The sequence below is a fragment of the Channa argus genome, chromosome 2 (genome assembly GCF_033026475.1).
Source record: "Channa argus isolate prfri chromosome 2, Channa argus male v1.0, whole genome shotgun sequence".
Lineage (NCBI taxonomy): Eukaryota > Metazoa > Chordata > Actinopteri > Anabantiformes > Channidae > Channa > Channa argus.
The window spans coordinates 23,073,879-23,094,209 of record NC_090198.1 but is presented as its reverse complement, the minus strand read 5'-3'; positions in this window follow the sequence as shown (position 1 = coordinate 23,094,209).

The window sequence follows — 20,331 nt, the reverse complement described above, 5'->3', positions numbered from 1 at the left end:
TCTTTACGTGTACTACTCCAACTACAACCAAAAGAACCAAGTTAAATATCAGTTACGGCGCCCTTTAATATTTACAACTGGCAGCATCAACAACTGAAGGAGATCTGTGGAAACTACAGCTTTAACTGAAGTTAGTTATTGTACTTCATTGTCCTTCTGTTGGCTGTTTTGAGGCCTAGGCCTCTCCATCAAGTATCTCACCCTAAACCTGTGCTTTTGGTGCTTCACAGTGCAAATTGTTCTGTTTATTAAAAGCACAAGCAAGTTTATCGGAGCATATGAGCATTTCGGTTCTTGCAGGATTTGCAGGTTTGTCTACCTCACAACATCCACTCATTCAATGTGTTGTCTACAGTTTACTCAGTCATCAGGTCTGTGCTGCTTCTATACCAAAAATCTGTGACTTTTAGTGGAAACATTTGTTAAGTCTTGCCTAGTTTTCCTAGGTTTCAGCTTCTGCACCTCTTTTTGGACCAGTAGTGTAAGCTGAGCGTCTCTCATCAGTTTACGCTGGGGCCACGCTACAGAATAATCCGGCCAATTTTGGGCCCGATTGGCCTCTTCTGACTATGGTAGGGGGTGTTTCCAACTTGAGGCTAGAAGGTACAAGGGGGTATGATAATTTTGCTCCCAACAGATCTCTGATCAAAATATGTATAAAAATACTCGTATTGGCAAGTGCTCAAATGTAAATACTCAGTCTGGGAAAAGGTAGATTCGGGACATCACTTATTTTTACTACAATCAATGCTGCCTTTATTTCAGGGCCAATTTCTGCATAAGAAATCAGTGTAATTAGAAAGATAGAAGTCCTGTCAGATGAAAATGTTTCATCAAGGTTGTGAAAGTCTTTTGAATGAATGAATTGTTAATTTTTGACATAAGCCAAACAAGTGAAATATAATACACGCACACAAAGATTTAGCAAAGCATCAACATCCAGAGTAAAACTTGCACAAAATACATATCTGCCCTCTTTTAACTTGTGTTCTTCATTGACAAAATTAAAAAATAAATGCCAATATTAAATCTTGTGTATTTTCAAAGGCAAACTCGGGGTCAGACATAACAGGTGCCCTGTGGCATCCTCTTGTAAACAAGAGGTTTGTATTCAGTATTTCTAACCAAAATACATAGTGTTTTCCTCGAGGCCTGACAAACCATTTGAAAGCCTTTCTGTTTCCTTACAACATTGGCAGAGTTGACGTATGAAGTATTTAAAATCCTGCATTGTCTGCTGTCTGACCGGGACTAGACATACAATGTGCTCTGCGTCTACTAAATTCTGTTAACAATCCTGTTGGGGTGGGCTTCATAAGGGTGGTCAAGCGTGTTTTGCACTGTTCCGCAAGGTGTCAACAAATAGCACACAGCCATGGAATGACAATTTGCATCATTTAATTAGAGCAGGCTTCACTTGGCACAGTTCATTTATTTTAATCTTGTTTTTGCACCTTGATTGTTTTACAGTACAGTTTTTTTTTTATTAGCTCAGATTGATTAAATTGCATTGATTCAGCATCCTTATTAAAATGACCCCCCACCACTCTCCTTCCTTATTTTTCATAATTAATGTTAGAGTGTGGAGCTTTGGGGGAGGCACCAGTGATGTTGTTGCAAATTTTGTAATCAAAGCAGTTATTTATTGTGATGACTGCCAAACAGTAGCACAGGTATTTTATTTTTGTTGTACAAACGTTGTGAATTGTGTTTTGATAATTGCAAACATATGACAACGGTGCTGCCAACTTAATCCACAAAAAATGAGAGATTTTGGGTTTTTTTGGTCGCAGAGTTCAAATCCTACCTTTTGACTCCGCCCCACCCATCCACTCACCATTGACCGTTGTTGTTAGGCCTTCTACATGTGCACATGTATGCACGCATGCATGCATACACGTGCCAGCTAGAGAATCTCATTCCAAGTGCTCTTTAATTTTGATTGATGACTCTGTTTATCTTAGAAATAACAATCCGCTGATACCCACCACCACCACATTGACAACCCCCGTTGTCACAACCCCTCCCTCCCTCTCCTTCTCTCCCACATCTCTCCCCCCCTCCCTCTCTCCCCTCATCTCTCCCTTCCTCTCCCCCTCTCTCCCTCCCTATCTCCACATTCGTAGCCCCTGATTCCTCTCCCACTCACACCCTAGTAAGAAAATGATATTAGAAACAAAATGAGATTTGAAATTTTGTGTTTGACATGCAGCTTGATGAAAGGGTTTCAGAGTTGGGCTTGATCCATGGAAATTTTATGCTAATAATACTGCTGGCCAAGCAATCTAGTTGGAAATTAATCAGGGGGCTGGCTGGGATAGAAGAAGAGAAGAGGAAGGTAGGTTGCTCCATAAACACCCCCACCCCCCCTCCTCACCCTTATTCCCTCTCTCCCACTCTGAATCTCATCAGAAATAGCCATGGGGTGTTGTCTGTGTGATGGGGTAGGGAGAGAAATAAGGAGTTAGAAAATTACACTGCAGCTTAGCACTGATTGATGCAGTAATGTATGCAGCCATGCAGCAAGCTGCCGTATTATGGATTAGACCTCTCCCCTTCTCAAGCAGTCCCCTTCTGTAATAGAGAGGACACAGACTCACATTTAGAAACCGATTCACATAAACCATTGTAGCCATGTGTTCTCCTGTTGTTATTGTGTATTTCCTGTTCAGCTTTTCTTTGCTGGTGCATTTTCTGCATGTGTCATTTTCTTCCACTTTTGTGTGCAGCTAGGTGTGTGATTGAATGGTGATTCAGTTTCAGCCTCTGCTGTTTTTTTTTTTCTTTCCTCTGTCTCATCGCACTTGCTCTCAAACACACATACTCTTTGTCTCTCTATATTTATTCCCTCTTTCTCTCTAAACCCTGGGAGTCATCATTACATTGAGTCACTAATGAAGTCATTATCAGATTTCACTCGTTTAAAACAACACAATTAGTACGAGGCCTTAATGATGTTTGCAAGGTAAATGCAAACTAATCGCTTTTTCCCCATTTCTCTGTCTCATTTCCTCTCTCCCAGCTTGCTGCTCGGTTAGAATAAAGAGAGTAAATGAATCACTGAAGTGTTTTGTGGATGTGGGTGTGTTTGCAGGCACATATTTCTCAACCATGTTACAAGTCTGTGTGATTTATTATTTTTACCCCGAGAGACATCTGTTACACCATTCCTTATTTTTGTAATGCATTATCAGCCAGAGGAAAAAACAATATTATCCAGCCTTGGATATTGTACTCTGGAGTCTAATAATCTAATGTACACTAGAGCTGGTGTCATTAAAGTGCCAGTGCAGCTGTGGGGAGATGGTGGGTACACATATGCCTGTCTCTGAATCCTCACCAGTGTTTGTGCTCCATCCCACCACCTGCTGGATTGAAAAAAGTGACCAGGCACTGAACTCCAAAACAGGGCACAAACTCATGGATAGTATGGTTGTGGTCTCACATAAAAGACACACACAGACTTGCTGGTGACATGACAGATACAGACATCACCTGCTAAACTACTGTATAATACAGTAGTTTGCAGGGCAATATGTGGCTCTGAAAATATGCATCCCAATACCTGTGGGGTTTTTTTTAGTTTATCATTCAATTATAGGCATTTCTCACTGGAATAGAAACCCCTCTGGAGGCAGACATATGACAAAGAAAGTAAACGGCAGTCTTTTACTGTCTTTGGAGCTCAGCACCAGGGTTTCCACAGTAAGCTGGTGCAATGGGACAGCATTCCACAGAAATGAATTGTCATGGGTCATTTTTCACAGCAGTCACGTCTTGAAACTATACAAATATGTTTTTGTCCTGAAACTCTTGAGAGTGTGAGGACCCAGCGAGATGCCTGAATGCCCAGTAGATGTTTCTGCAAGGAGAATTGCAATACTCAGTGCCACCACCAGAGCATTTTAGATATCTGTCCCCTTTTCATCTCATTAAACACATAAGCTTCTATTCCTACAAATCGGGACCAGAATAAATGTGAAAATCGGTACATGACCCTCTCCATTATTAATACCTTTTAACTTGCATGCTTAGTGAAGTGTAATTTGTTCAAATTAAAATCACTTTAACTATTTTTGTCCATTGAATTTGTGACTAGTAAACAAGACTTGTTGACTAGCTGACAAGACTGCCTTTTGAGCTCTTCAGAAGCTGTGCTCCTCATTGAACAGCTGGTTGTGATGTCTGGTTAGGTTGATTTAAATGCTGACAAAAAGTAGGTTAATATTAACTGGCCAGAGAAGAGTGAGCATCAGCAGACAGAGCTGAACAGCAGCTATGTGTAAAGACCAAAATGTGAAATGGTCCTTGGGATCTTGGAGGAAACAAACAGGTTGTAGGGAGGCTTACCATGATGAGGATGATGATGATTATTATTATTTAGTCAGGTTACAGCATTGGGTATTTGTAACAAACAGATGCCAAATATTCTGGAATGTGACATTATCTGGCCTATAACATTAAATACGACTAAGTGGTATTTAATGTTATAGTTATCTTATTCAGTGACCACAGTCATACCCGCCAAAAAGCAAAAACACGCAGCAAGAAAAATGCTCAAATGTAAAAACAGCCTAAGAATAAATCCTTTAGAGGGTGGAAGACATATTAAATAGACTTTGTTCAGTCAATGAAAAGGATAAAGTGATGTTTTGGTAAGTGGCATGTTGTGAGTGTGTGCATGTCTACATGTGCACCTGCTGGACTTCCTATGCGTACATGCGTTAATTTTTCCACTGTGTGAGAGTGAGTGCACATAGACAACACCTGTGGAGAGACGGAGGACACATCATCTCAAAGCACTGGTGGACTAAAGTGGAAAGTCATGCTGAGGGAGGGATGTGTATCTGATTCATAATGGGTGTTGCCTCCCATTGAAGTAGAGGAGTTGAGGTGAAGGTCTGATGGGAAGCTCACCTCTATCTGTGAGTGAAGTGTGGGGTTGCTGCTCCCTACTTTCACACACATTTTCTACTCAGCTGTAAGTCCACTAAGCAGATACAACGAATCCTCACGTCTTTAGTCCTCAAGCTCTCCCTGAGAGACCCAAATCATGGAAATTTAAGAACATCTGCCTCCTATTCCAGACCTCGATCAGCAATACAAAACCTCTTAATTACACATAGATTTTATGCATGTCTCACAAACAGCCCTCCAGTGGGTTGCTCACAACACACAGGTATCAGCTGTTTCTTGTGTGAGTTAAAACCTATAGCCTGTATGTTTGTGTTTGTTGTAAAAGCTTTATCTATAACTATATATCTATATAGATATAGAGATGTATAGATATATATAGATGATTTATATATGAACCACTACATTCTGTTGCAGGCTCATAGTTTTGTAGTTTTGTCATAGATAGAAAGAAGCTATTAACCTAGAAGCCTTCTAGTAGCAGGAATATTGTTTTGCGTGTTACTGCAGAAGTAATGTATCTGTGAGAGAATCAATGTGGTTATGTGCAATGAAAAGCTTGCCAGGAAAGTTTTAAAGTTGTCAAGAGGATCCTATTTCTTAATAATTCCAGAATACCCCTCACCAAACATAGTACAAAAAGTTTAGAAACAAGTTTCATGTTTTTCAATTTCTGAGCCAAAGGTGTTTTCTATGTAACATAAAAGCAATTTCCACCTTAATTCCAGTGGTATCGTAAGTCTGGTGCTAGCAGAAAGAAATACTGGCTCCTGGAGGATTAAAGAGACTCAAAAATTTGATCCAAATTGGATCAAATGTGATAATTAACTTTTAGAAAACAAATCACAAAAGCACTTAGTTCAGACAATAAAAACTGGTACCTGAGCAAAGGTCCAAATGTGAACTTGTACCCAAATGTGAAATAATTACGGAAATTAATTATTTTTGTCACATTAATAAGCAGACGGACTATGCAGTGAACATTCTGTGTGATCCGTGAAGAGCCTCACTCATTCATCGCTTTTTGTGGGGGGGTCAGATCTGATCGGGTCCGATCTTTTTATTTTGAAGGTTCACATTTTTGTTTATGTTTGTGAGTGACATATATCCAGCTCTGGTGAGAACACCATCGCAGCCCTAATCTGACACACGTCTACATTTAGCTGAATTATGGAATTTGTGAAAATGAATAACAACAACTTCATATGTGCGACAGTCAAATCCCCCCAAAAACCCTTAGTTATGTATATCTTCCAGTTTGGTTTTAACAAAAACTTCTCCATAAATGCCCAACAAATCTTAAACTCCATTTACCTTTTTCTCAGTTCCTGCTTTTTATAGAATATGAATCAGATGTAGAACCACATACAAAAGGGCCCACTTCTGATTTGAAAAAAAAAAAAAAAACAGATCTGAGTCACTTGGGGGTAAAAAATTTGCATCTGCCCCATTCAATCATGTAATGTGAACATAGTCATATTTACAGATGTGGGACTGGGTTGTGCGAGATTTACACTGTAGTTAAAGTTGCCCTGAGTATTCTTGTGTTACTCCCCGAAACACATTAATCTTTGAAACCTAACTTATCAATGATGTGTTTGGAATTGACGATCCACATTGTAGACGTCATTAGGTTGAAGAGTGTTAACAAGAGGTTGCTGTCAGCAATGTTCGATGATAATGATCCCGGAAAAACTGAGAACCTCTACGTTTAGTTGCAGAATTATTTATTGTACTGCTGAACCAAGTTTGTGTTGAGAAAATTGCTAATGACTGGGTACTTAGTTATAATTGTAAATGATATAGCTGTTACAACAGTATGTGGCCTTTCAATATCACAAATAAACCAGAGACCTAGAGGGGGTTGGTGCCCGTTGCCAGGCAGGCCCCTGACATGTAAAGTCCATACCCACAGCACTGACTAATTGTTTGTTATGTCAGTGCTTGTTGTGCCAGTTTGGCTTTAATGGAGTGTAGTGTGGTGATCCATCAGGCTGTCGAGCAAGCCCCATGTCACTTGGAAGTGGCTGTGTGTCAGTGGGGCGAGCGTGCTGTGCAGATGTGATTTACTACCCTGCTTGTTGCACTGCGTTGTGCGTCGCCTCTTAGCCACGGAATGCGGCCCACTCGTCTCCTCTGCTCTTCTCCCCTTTCCTCTCCTCTCACCCCAGATTGATTACCACCTCAACCGGCTCATGACACTCGCCATCTTCTGGCAACCTTTTAGTGCCGTTTTATAGATGGTTACTGCACCTCATTTGGCTATTTATACATCTGTAAGTGGCCATGAAATATAGATTTGTCTTGATGGGTGTCAACATTGGCGCTATGGAAGCAGAGCTCAGTGTCACCTCGTTATTTTAATGGTGTGAGGTATTAGGAGTCGTTTTCAAACAGCTAAATGATAAGTTTTTATTTTCATTAAACGTTTGCGCTTACTGTATATTTTACTCTAAGCAATAAACCTAATTTCCTGCTGTTTCTTTGGAAATGAACGAGGGAAAGGAGGGAAGAGGAAGGAAGGGAACACCCTGCTCCCCTCTCTCTCTCTCTCTCACGCACACACACACACAGACACACACTCTAAACCACATATTCTGTGTGAATGTCAAGGTGGTTCAGAGTGAAAAGAAACCTTAACAGTAACATGTGGTGTGACCTGTCATCCACACACACACACACGTATTTCACTCCATTCACAAGCGAGGTCTCATAGGTAATTAGGTGCTGGCATCCGCTCAGTGCGATGTGCTGGTTAATTGAATAGTTAACACATCAGAGGCAGGCCTGTGCAGATTGGAGGTGACACCTGTCAGGAAGCTGTTCTCTACCAACCCTGGACATTTCCTGCTCTGCCTGATACATATGTCATCTTTGTAGAAATACCAAATTAGGGGGAGGCAGCTGAGTGAGTGCAGTGCAGCAGGTGTGGAGATGGCTTGCGGGTGGAAGAAGGGAGGCACGTCTCTGCTCTGTCCTTCAGGAGGATTTGTAAAGCTCAGGGCACCTATCCTTAGTTCACCTCGGGCCATTTCCAGAGGTATGTGACAGGAAAGTGACAGGGCAGTGTTTGTGTGCGTGTGTGTGTGTCCATGTGCACACTTCCACGTGCTCTCCCCCAGGCCCTGGAGCAGTGTGCCCAAGGCATCCAGGAGTAGAGTATGCATCATGCAGAGGTATGTCAGCTGAGTAAAGATGTCCAGACTCCAACCATCTAAAAACCGGGAGGTGTCTGGGAAAAAATCCAATATTTTCAATATTTGTGAAATTCCACTTTTTGTCCCTACATATCATAATTGTAATTGTGTGAAGTTGTTTGCATTTTTGTCTAGAGCTGCTTGACCTTCAAGAGGCAGTGGATCAGCTGCAACTGAGATTCAGTTAAAGAAGTCAGCAGGAGATATCACCTCTAGAGCGGAGCATTACCAGGTGGACCTAGAGTTTGCTCCCACCCAAGCCACTAAAAGAGAGCAGACACCAGCTGGGACATACATCCATGTTACAGTTAGAAGGCATTTCCTGCATAAGAAGTGGACAATTACACATGCTCCCACACACTACATTCATTACGTCCTCTCACTTCCTCCACAGCAGTTTAGAGAATGGACTACCGCGTCAGGCACAGATTGATCTGTTGAAAACACAGGCACTGTGTTTAGAGGAGCTAGGGAGGCACAGCTGCAAGCAGCTGGAAGTCCAGCGCCTGATGGGCAGTACTGCACAGATACAGCACAGAGTGACCCAGCATGGCCTCGCCTCAGCCCAGCTAATGGAGCGCACAAAGGAGCTCATAAAGGAGCTCAAGGAGGACCACTGCAGTACTCGGGTATGAGAAAGCGTTTCCCTACAGTTCTCAGTGGTTTGTGGACATTGTAATAGTTCAAGACAACGTGTCTCTGGGTCCAACCAGTTATGTGTCACGCAAGTTACACATCACATTTCCTTTCTTTGTGCTACCTCTGCTGTCATTCTTCACTGTCAGATGGGATAGAAATGTTCTGAGATCCTGAAAGTCTTTTAGTGGGAAAGATGTCAGACACATTTGTTGTTTTTGTTCTACTGTCAGCTTCTTATCTGTTTCTGTCTTTTTGACGAGGCTATTAAAATTACAAAATCAAGTATGAAAAGACATTGAAACAAAGAGACAATGATTGAAGTGGCGTAAGGTAGAAAGATAGGGATAGAGGAAGGGAGTGACAGTAACAGGCTTTTGTGTCAGAAATGCACAAAACTGTCAAAAGTAAGTGCAACAGTCGTTTGAATACTCTGTAAACACTTTCGGGCAACCACTCTTTAAAGTGTCACATAGAAAAGCTGCACTGCAGGGACAAATCAGTATGTAGGATATTTGTGCGAGAGTGCATGTAAACTTGTTTTTGTACATGTTTTATTTTAAATGTCCTACATCTACCCAGAAACTGACTTTACAGGAGGAGAACTGTCAGCAGATGGACATTTAAGAACTTAGGAGCATCTGCCACAGGTTATGAAAAGTGAGGAGCTCCAGAGTAAAACTGCACAGCTACAGGTATAATGTGAATTATCTGCATCTCTCATAGCTGTTACGATGGGAATTATCATGAGACTTAGTTATCTCATGTTATCCCTAGTCAGTAAGCACAACGGGACATCATCTTGCTCTGAACACTTCCCCCCATTGTGTCCTCACAGACACAACTACTGGTAGAGGTTTAACACTGTTCTTGTCTCATATCCTCTACCCCCTCCCTCCTATCCTTTCTCCGATTCCACACACCATCCATCTGGAGCGTGTGTGGGCCGGGCACTCAATAGGCGGATCATTTCAGGTCGAGGCCCTCGTGTGAGATCAGATGTTTAACTGGCCAACTGAAGTGGGGCGGCAGCATCTTAACCAGCACCTTGCCAAAGGTCTCATGTTCACTCAACCGCTGGAGCCGCTGTGAGTACGCCCGCCACCTGCCAATAGGCATTAGGGAGGATTTAGTAATTAAGTGATAGGCTGAGGACTAAATTGGGTGTTTGTGGGCTGGCAAGCCACCCCTAGGTCCCCACAGCCATGCAGATAGGGGATTCTAATTGCCAGGAATATTGATCAGCCTGGCGAGGGGGGTGCACGGGGAATTCACTAGCCATCGATTAGCTGTTACTGCACCTCACTTGTCAATAGAAGAGGGAGGTGAGCATTGGAAAGGCTCTGGGCTTTTCCCACAGTAACCTCCACCAGCTCCTGACACATGCATACACAGTTAGTCAGTGACACAGCATGTTGTGATGAGGACGCTCTTTTAACCACCCCATTCATCCTCATCCATATCTGTAAATCAACTTTACTCTCATAGAGGTGAAACTGGGCATTCCAGAGGGCTCACTAGCAGTGTTTTATGTGCTAATAAATTGCCACTTTCCACTCAGCCGCATCTTCGTCCCTCCTGTTTCCTTTTTCTTAAAACTTGCCTCTGTGTTTATAAGGGCTCTGACCCGTGGTTGTGGTCATAGTTGATATTGGAGGGAGAGAGGGGACTGTGCTTGGCCTCTGATATTTAATTAGTTGCTTCACCTGGCAGTAAATAGGCCCTGCTCAGTGCTTGCTCTGGCTACACACGCACACAATCACACACACAAAGAAACACTTTTGTCAATCTAGTCTTATTCTTATGTGGCAGTGACACATTACATTCATAAAACAATTTGTTATACAAAACAACACTTTGCAGGGAAAAATTTACAGCGGGCCAAAGAGGTCAACACACTGTAACTTAAGGAACCCAGAGGTCGTATAGATGTTTTTTTAAAACTGTACTGTTGCTTTTACACACTGTTAAGTTTTGATCTCACTGATCAAAATGTATTGCAACTTAACTTCTTTAGAAATGTGATGTCTCACAGTGCTGTGCAGTTTCATTAAACATAAATGTAACGTGACCAACACTTTATACCACCAGGGTTCCTCCATCATTGTCTTTGAAAGAATAAATCAATTTAGCCTTGTGACTATGTGAATCTGGACACAAGTGGTGTTTCTATCCCTTCCACTCACCTGTTGTAGCCCTTCTTTTGCAGTCACAGCTAACAAGAGCTAAAGCTTGAACACTTGAGCGATGCAGGGACTTTAATTAAAGCACACTATCATCATTGTGACAGAGGACAAATGCTCATAATATTTATTTATTTTTGTTACTCACAAACTGCATTGTACAGTATTTACATAAATGGACTTAACACCTCAACATTGTTGCCTGGTGTCATAATTTTAAGTATCTTGCTATAAGTCCTCAAGGACAATTTTAACAAGAGCAGCACCCAGTGGCTCTGGTGAGGTCCTCTGCCACTTGCATGTAGGTTATTTGAACCAACAAAATATTTTTTGTAACAACACAAATTAGTTTTTCTTAACTGTCTGAGTTGATGTTTGATATCTGTGCAGAAGGCAACTGCATAAACCAAAGCAGTAAGAAGGTTTTCGGCACAACAGTCTCTAACCTGAGTCATTTAGAGCCTATTACAAAACATCAATATATTGATTGAAGTAAGTGTCTCAGTGTCTGCTCTGTAAACACATGGTTGGTTCAGTTGTGCATGTTTTATCTGCTTGAATCTTATCAGGATTTAAATCTTTTCTTCTTCAATTCACTTAATCGTGGGACTGTTGGCCTTTGAGTCAAGGTACCACTGGTACATTTAAAATTTCCCCAGATTAATTATGGTGAGGCCTGTGGGCTGCGTGCTTCAAAAGCAAACTAAAGCATGCTTCAGAAGCATCCTAATACTATTATTATTAATAATCTCTGACAGTTTAGCTGCTTTACTTGGCTTAACAAACTTGTGTCGTGTTTTTGTCCTGCTTAACAAATACTGAGCAGGAGCAGAAGAAAAATGTCAGATCGCAACCTTAGAGAAAGGTATTTCTTTTTAGTTTAATCAAGTGGACATGTAAGACACACAGATGTCGATACACACAGCATACACAAGCAACACATGGTTGCAGTAACAGTAACACATTCAGCATTTACCTTTCAATAGTTTTGGCAGAGTGTAAGGTGAGCCTCATTCTTTGAATCCATGACCCTACCTGAGCATGTGAACTATGTGATTTCCAAGGTCATTTCTACGGGGGCAGGGCTGTTCCTCTATGCTTGTCTTGTGATTGAAGCCTAACTACAACCGTTTATGCTCCACTCAGTCACCCTCCAGCCATGCTCACAAATTGAATTAGTCTCAGTCTGAATTTGTGTTTCAAAACTAGTAATTATTTTTTAACCCCAAAGGAAGCCAAGAGAAATGAGTCAGATCTTCTCAAGTCATGAAATTTGACAATATATGATTTTACACCAACCAAAGGGACACAAGCCTGAAGCACAGCAATTTACCAACCATTCATCTGTTAGCAAATTAAATCACACCACATTTCACATCTTTTAGAAAGTTAGATAAATCTGATGAAAAAGTTTCTCTCTCAATTACCATCTGAAATTAATCTCCTTAATCCCAATTTGATCTCTTTCATGCATATAAGGGGTATCTTTCATCTGCCCACCTATGTACTTCAAATCTCCACCACCGAGTTCAGATGAAAAGTGTCAAAGTTAGTCCTATGTGAAACTCCAGCGCCGATGCCACTCCAAGCTGATTACTGGGAGATGGAAACAGAGGGGCGTAACCGAGAGCCATCTCTGTCTGTAGTGTAAGACTGTAAGCAGCCTTCAGCAGTGTGTGACAGAGCTGCAGAGCACCGTCTTAAGGCAGGCATAGCTCAGCTGCAGCATTATAGCCATATAGTGCATTTCCACTCCAAATAATTATTGACTTTGATCTATTCTTTGTCTATATTGCATTTTTTGTCTCATAGTTTGTTGAATATTTGCACATTATATGTTTCAGTTGCAAATGAACAGTTGCTGCGTTCTGTGTGCTTTACTCTGCTAATATGTCCTTAAGCTAATGTGTGTGATGTCCTGTTTGAGAGCAGTCACGTTTGAGAAAGGATGACAGGTGGGTTTTGAGTTTCTTTTTGGAATTGTCTTCATGGAAAATTGCTCTATTTTTTTCCTAGTAAGTAAAAAAACATATGAAATGAAGAAGATGAATTTAGAATTAAAGCCAGTGTGGTACATTGCTCGACATACCAAAAAAGACATGACATGAACAGAAATATTCACGAGGAATTGTATTACACAGATGCAGAATCAATACCAAGATGTACTGAAACTGTTGCAGTAGCTTGTTGTACTTCAGCACTTTGGTTAATGTGTTTTTTTCTCTGTCAGCCGTCTATCTCAGTGACATGGCCCCTGGTTCTCCTCATTATTATATGAATAATAAATTGCACAATGAATGGGTTGAGAATAACTTTTTAATTTCTTCTCTGTGTTATTTTCCATCTGCAGCCGAAATGTTTCCTGCTGACGGAGGAGAGAGAGAGCCAGCAGGAGAGGACTAAGTGACACATGAAAGAGATGATCCCACTACAGGCCACTAGCAGGTGGTGAGCTGCAGATTCAAAATATTCACTTATTATCACCCCCAACCTGCTCCCAGCATTCAGCAGCCAGGACCACAGTTGATACTGATCTGCCCCACAGTTGCACACTAGCTCTTCCCACTTTAACCAGCCAACGCCCCACAAGCCCCGGGCACAGCTATGATTGGAGTGCTCTGTAATAGGAAGCAAAAGGAGTCTCATCTCCTTTCTCAACAATGGTATTAGTTTAAGATCGCCAGAGCTGGGAAGGGGCACAATGCTAGCCCCTTCACAGTGCATTCTGGTCATTAGTGTGGATCACACAGCCTGTCTCAACTAGAGTCATAACCTCCACTCTGTTCACTAATTGTATACTACAGGCAAGATCAGATTCTGTTGTCAAGAAAAGGGGAGATGTGTAGCTGTGCCCTTACCATATATTTCTAAAGCTGATTACAGAATGAGGTCTTTTTCCAAACTCAAGGCCTGCATGTGCAGGGCTATTTAATGGTTTTTGATATTACCAGCTGGGTTTTTTTTAGCCACGCACAGGCCCTAACACTGCACACCTTATGTATTGTTCAAGTCTGTACTGTAGCTCCTGGTGTACACACAGCTCTCTGCTCTATACTGCCATCCCTTTTATTGATGTGTGTGACTATAGATGCATGATTGCATACTCGTGTTTCTCTCTATGTGTGTCTGCTGACTTCTGAGCCAAGAGCACATCTCTGGCTCATCTCTAAGGCCTGGCGTCAGCCTCCTTAAGAGCAGCCAGTGTCACATGGTAACAGCGGCACTGCAGCCTCTTAATTGGTTTAGGAAAAGCATCCTTGTCATTTTGCGGTCAGTAAACTCCGCTAGAGAAAATGAAGTCCAGGCTGCTGCCACCTCCTCAACCCCCACACATCCAACCTAACAAAAAAATAATGATTATGTGCAGTGTATATTTGTGTGTTCGCTGTCTGTTTTCACTATTTGCTTTTAGAAATAATTGCTGTTGGTTGTGTGGCTGCATCAGAGGAAGGGCATTAATGATTCTCACTGGCTGCGAGGAAACACTGCGCTACAGAGGGCGGGAGGAGAGCAACTCATTTTCTGGAAATGAACATGTGTGAGCGTGTGTGTGTGTGCACGCATTTGTGCCTGAATGTGTTTGTTTGGTAAATTATTTTTAGTAGTTTCCTCACTTTGGCGTGCAGTACATATTGTTTGCAGCCTATAATAATTATCCGAGCAGTGTGTGCAGAGGTGTGTGTAAGACCTAAATAAATGTCTGTGTGTGTGTGTGTGTGTGTGTGCATGGCTGTCCTTTTGCGTGGATTAGATGGTGAATGCTGCAAGAGGATGATCAGGCTAGCAGCACACCAGGGTTGCCCTGCGATCACACAGGGATTATGGGGGATATGGAGTTGTAGTGTATTCTAGGGCCGCCTCCAGTTAGCCTCATCTCCGCCACGCTCCCCTCACACACACCACTTTAATTGCCTTTGCTTCTTTCATTACTTTTATTGCCTCTCCTCTGCATTGCGTGCTCCCTGGGCTTGTGGAAAGGTCATTGTGATGGTAGTGGTGTACTCATAGCCTCCATCTCCCTGACTAACAGGAAATGGCTGCAGGGCTGAAGCTGGGGAAGCGGTGACACAACAGGATAGCCACTGAAAGGCTCTGCAGAGATTTCTATCTTGTCTATAATGCATTATTTCAAACCATGTCTATGAGTTAAGTCTACACCAGAATAATATCTTCAAATGCCACCCAACGAGTGTCCTATGTCTGTGATTTCAACCTTGTTGGTAGAGATATAGATCCGTACTTCTGTTAGCTAAATGCAAAATTTTATACTAAGAAAATGCTAAGTAAGGCAAAAGCATAATCACAATTAAAAATGCTTCATGTCCTGACAAAGGGAGTCAATGGGCAGCCAGCTTTAATAGCATTTGCAGTATCTTGGCTTGGAAGTAGTGGAAAGGTGACAGTCCTTTAGATGACAGACAGGTTTGTGCCTTTTTACATCCCCTGTGTACAATACGTGAGAAACAAGAGGTTCTCATGTGGCAGCATCCTCAAGTTCTATTCTGGCACAATAAACTTTGACTTCCATGGGCAATGAAATATACAATGCCTATAAAAATTATTTACTCACCCTTGAAATTTTCACCTTTTATTTTATTACAACATTGAATATCATCATAGTTGATTTAATTATTATTATATTTTTTTAAAAATGTTTATGAAAAAGACTCGTGTTTTTACGGGACTGTAGTATAAATGCACATGTATCTCGAAAGTCCAGTTACTGCAGAATTAGAACCCTACATAATCTGAATCCTGTCGCCATAGTTTTTGCACACAACCTGCTCTTGGCAGATTTAAGCATGTTTCCCCTCTTTTTATTAATGATGGTTTCAACTGTACTCCAAGAGATATTCAGTATATAGATATAGAAGCCTTCTTGTGTCCATCCCCTGACCTCTGCATTTCAACAGTGTTCTTGTGTCTTCACGGTGTAGTTTTTGAACAGTTTACTGATTCACCATTAAGTGTATCTCCCAGATACAGGTGTATTTTACTACAATCCCTGAAACACAGTCAGTGCACTCATCTCCATTTAACTGGCTTTTAAAATAATTAGCTGCACCAGTGATGATCTATCTGAGTTGCATTAAAGGGCATAATTGCCTATTAATACAAATTCACAATATTTTTAGTTTTAATTTATTTTTGATTACTTTGAAGAAATGTGTTGTACCATTGACTAGGAAGTCTTTTTTTTGTCGAAAAAAAGGGAAGGGGGGGTAGCAATACTTTTTAGACGCACTTTCGCTCACTTGAAGTGCACAGACTTCGTTGTCCTGATGCTTATATATAAATATATATATTCTTTTTTATTTTTCATGTAACAATCCTTTATATAATTTATGTTTGCAGGCTCGTATGACCGAGATCAGGCTGAACATCCAATTTGAAGTGGGCAAAGGGTAGGTGTTGCTGTCAGTATGTAGGGAGGTAGTACAGGTGACATGATATCACAAACCTAGGCCTCAGCCGTCTGACAGTATAACTAGTCAGTTTTTTTTCTTTTGATGCTTTACAGTCTAATCAGAGCTGCATCTGAGGTATTGACAAACCATGTCCTTTCCTCCCTCTCTGTCTAGTATACATATACTACATGTTCCTTTTTTTGCTCACACTGTTCTCTGTGCACATGATGCTTTTCTCTGTCAACCAGCTGGTTCCAGAACTTAAGTAAGGCCTTAATACATCCCACATTACTACTTATGGCCTCCTTGCCTCGCACAGTAATTGGCTTCTGTTCCAACAATAGTTAATTCACATTTTATCATATCGCAACATTGCTGCAGGCAAGCAAATGAAAAACTGGCACTGAAAATAAAAGAGCAACCGCGAAGAACATCTGTCTCTGCCAAAAAGGAGGAATTGGACAGAGGAGAATTATTTTTGTGTGCTATACTAAAAGCAACAGCGTGTGAGATACAGTGCAATTTTTGTTTGTGTGTGTGTGTATACAGGCACACATGATCCAACGGCAGAAGGTTGTGGAAGCTCTGCAAATTGAGGTCAGTCGACTTAAAGCTGAGCTTGATGAGAAGGGGATTGAAGAGAAGATCCAGGTATATACGAAGAAAATTTACTCAAACCTTCAGAAATTGTGGTGCAGGTCAAATTTTCACATTTTCCACATACACTTTTTTTCTTCCATTAGGCCATCACACAGAGAGAGACCTCAACTAACCCTAAAGGCAGCACGGTTTAGGTTTTTACTATGATTAATATAAATCATTAAAAAGACTGTATTGCTCAATCTCACTAATATTTATGGTTATAAGTACATGGTATTTTATTTAAAAACTATAGATTTTACATGTATAATATGTTCCGATACATACAATTAATTACTCCAACTAAAAGATCCAGGGTCTATAAGCTGTAAATGCATGTTTATGGCGACAAAATGAGCTTGCACAATGTTTAAAAGTCTAATGCAGCATTGAGCAACTAACACCATAGACACATTCTAACCATTGTTTTTTGTAAATGGTTCCCATTTACAAAAAACAATGGTTAGAATGTGTGAGCATGAGTGTGCTGCAATTGCTTTTGCTGCAAATTGTCAAGAAAAACACTGAAGACCCTGACATGAGACAGTCCACGATTGGATGACTTTGGCTCTAATCATTACCCTATGTTAAACTATCATAGTTCTGACAATGGAAAAGAAACAACAACTCACTTTTCTACCAAAAGAGGGGCAGCAAATCTATACAAGCCCCTCTCAGTACACGTTTTCTGCTTTTGCTCAGGCTGGCTCCAGAGACAGTGTCAGTGACAAAGCATCAAGCTTTCAGACAGAGCATGAGTGTTTCTGGAGTGGCCCATCTGAAACACGGGTCAATACAAACACTCAGCAACACATCACAGACAGTATCACTGAAAAGCAAAGCTGCTGCATAACTCCCAGGATTTTATTGGCTGTCATGTTGATTTTTGTTGTTCTGGGATTAGCATAGGCCTCAGCGTGTTTGTGTGACTAATGGTCTGTGTTTTCCGACTGTGAAATCAGCAGCCTGAGAGCTCTGAACAGTCTGTACATCAGTGTTTGAAGTCCGCCACCCCCATGGGTTGGGCCTCTGGGTCCTGCTAATGCAACCCCAGCACATTTCTCTCTACATCTCACAGAGCAGAAACTCTCCTTTACATACAACCATGTTTAGCACTCCTCCCATTCTTTACCCACGTCGACCCTCACTTTAATCTGCTCGACTCAGGCCATCTTGTGTCATCCCTGCCTGTGTGGCCCAGCCTCAGCTGATGGCTATAGCTTGTTAACACTGAAGGCACATTTGTGCACTTGGCTGAGAAATGTTCGGCCCTGCAAAGGGGAGTCAAAGGACATGGTGCAGCAGAGGTCAGATCTCACCTCCCTGGCACGGGTTGAGCTTCTAGAGTTGGCAAACTTTTTCACCCAGCAGACCCAAGGACGTTCTCTCTCCTGGCTAAAAGGATAAGTGTTGGTGTTCAGACCACATAGGACACTTGAAGTAAACATGTCACTCACACGTCCCCATGGAAACTTCTACCTTTTTCTAAATAAAGTATGAATTGTATGTGTTTCCTGAGAATGCTTTATTTGTTAAGGGGATGGTGTCCCACAGTTGAAACCATTTAATTTTTCTCAGCCAATACCCCCCGGCCTCAAAGTAAGCCATATTTATGTTACCTGGCATTTGCCTGCAACACATTCGTATCTGATATCCTCTCAAATTGAAAGGAGGGAAATGGGGGCTGATTGAAGGGATACATTTTTGCTGGTTGAAGGACAGAGGCAGTGCAAGAGCGAGGAGAGAAAGATGTGAACCCAATCTGCTATGTGTTGACTGTACTGATTAGGGGCTTGTGCTAAGAAGAGCCTCTCTATCCCCTCATTCCTTCTGTTTACTTTGAGCTTGACTACCTTTCCCAACACAGGCATCACTGCAACGGGGACACTCTCCCATCTTTCTCTTCTCGAGTTCAGCCAAATCACCTGCATCAAAGGAGACGTATTTGAGCTCCTGTGTTTGTCATACTAGACCAATTAAAAGGATCAGCACTTAACTAGGGCTGGAAGGGGTTTTGTTAAGTTTGTTAACCCATTAGAAAGAATGAAGGGGGCAGTGTGATTGGCATCAAAAGATGTGGGACATATCAGAATATTTGCTTTATTTACAGTGGTTAGACAGCTTTCATGTTTGGATATTTGTGAGGATCAGTGGAGGGCTGAAAACTCGACGCATTAAGGGCCACAGGGTGACTGGAGCAAAGTCCAGCTAATGTTTTGCAGCACTTAAAAATCCTGCTGGGAGACTGAAGTATAGAGGTGCGTTGAAAGCAAACCAGTGATCCAGGGAATAATAATATATAGATAAATAAGTGGATAGAATGGCTTGAGAGAAGCAAAGGAAATAGCACATCTATTCTCGCGCAGCACGTTTGTTTATTTATGACGTCTGGATGTGGGAGCTAAGGGAACACATGCACAGGCTTCCCCACTCAGTGCCTGGCTCCCTAGCTTTCATTAAGTGTCATTACCAGTACTTACAAAAAGCTGGCCAGGCTGAGACCTGACATCCCCTCTGCAGATAGTTGGCCATGCATATGGATGGATTTCTGATCCCTGTTATCCTCTACTGAGGACAGGGAATTAGGCCAGCGAGAAGGAGAGTATGGGTATTAAAGGGTGCATCCATATCTGCCTTTAATGGCTAAGATAGAGCTATTACTTCAGTTAAGGGACAACGTTCATGCTTGGTTTGCTGTTGTGTGTGTGCGCCACTCGGGTTATCAACATTGTGAGTGTTTCACTTAGTATTCTCCTTTCTTCTGACCATATGGGTCGTGTGCACCCATATGAGTACAACCAAATGCATTTTACACTCTCGTGAAGAACGTTTTTTTTCTTTTGTTTTTTCAGTCACTTGTACAGTATAACCACAAAGCCATTTTTAAATGTGCATTTCTAGCAGCATGGTATTCATTAGCAATTTGCCCTTCCAGTTCACTTACTTTGAGAACGTCCCTTGATTGATGGAGGGGGGGGGCTTGTTCTGTTTATTTGTATATCACTGAATGAAATATTCATATTGTACGCTTTTCCGAGCAGATCTAGATTCAGTGTAAATGGTACTTGGGATTAGATTTTCACAGCAGATTGCTGTTATTAAGGGGAAAAAGCCAACTCCTTTGAGCAGTCATCTTCCTGGGAGGCAATCTATTTCTCTTTCACACAGCCAGAGTGCTGGACCAGGCTCTTAATGCACTGAAGCAAAAGTGCTTCGGTCCACAACCTTTCACGCCTTCAGCTCTCCTTTATGTGATTGAATAGTTAATAAGTATGAGTCGCATTTGAAAGCTCAGTGCCGTTGGTCCTTCTGAGGCACTTCTCTTCTTTTTGTCTATTTGGCTGCTGTACCTGC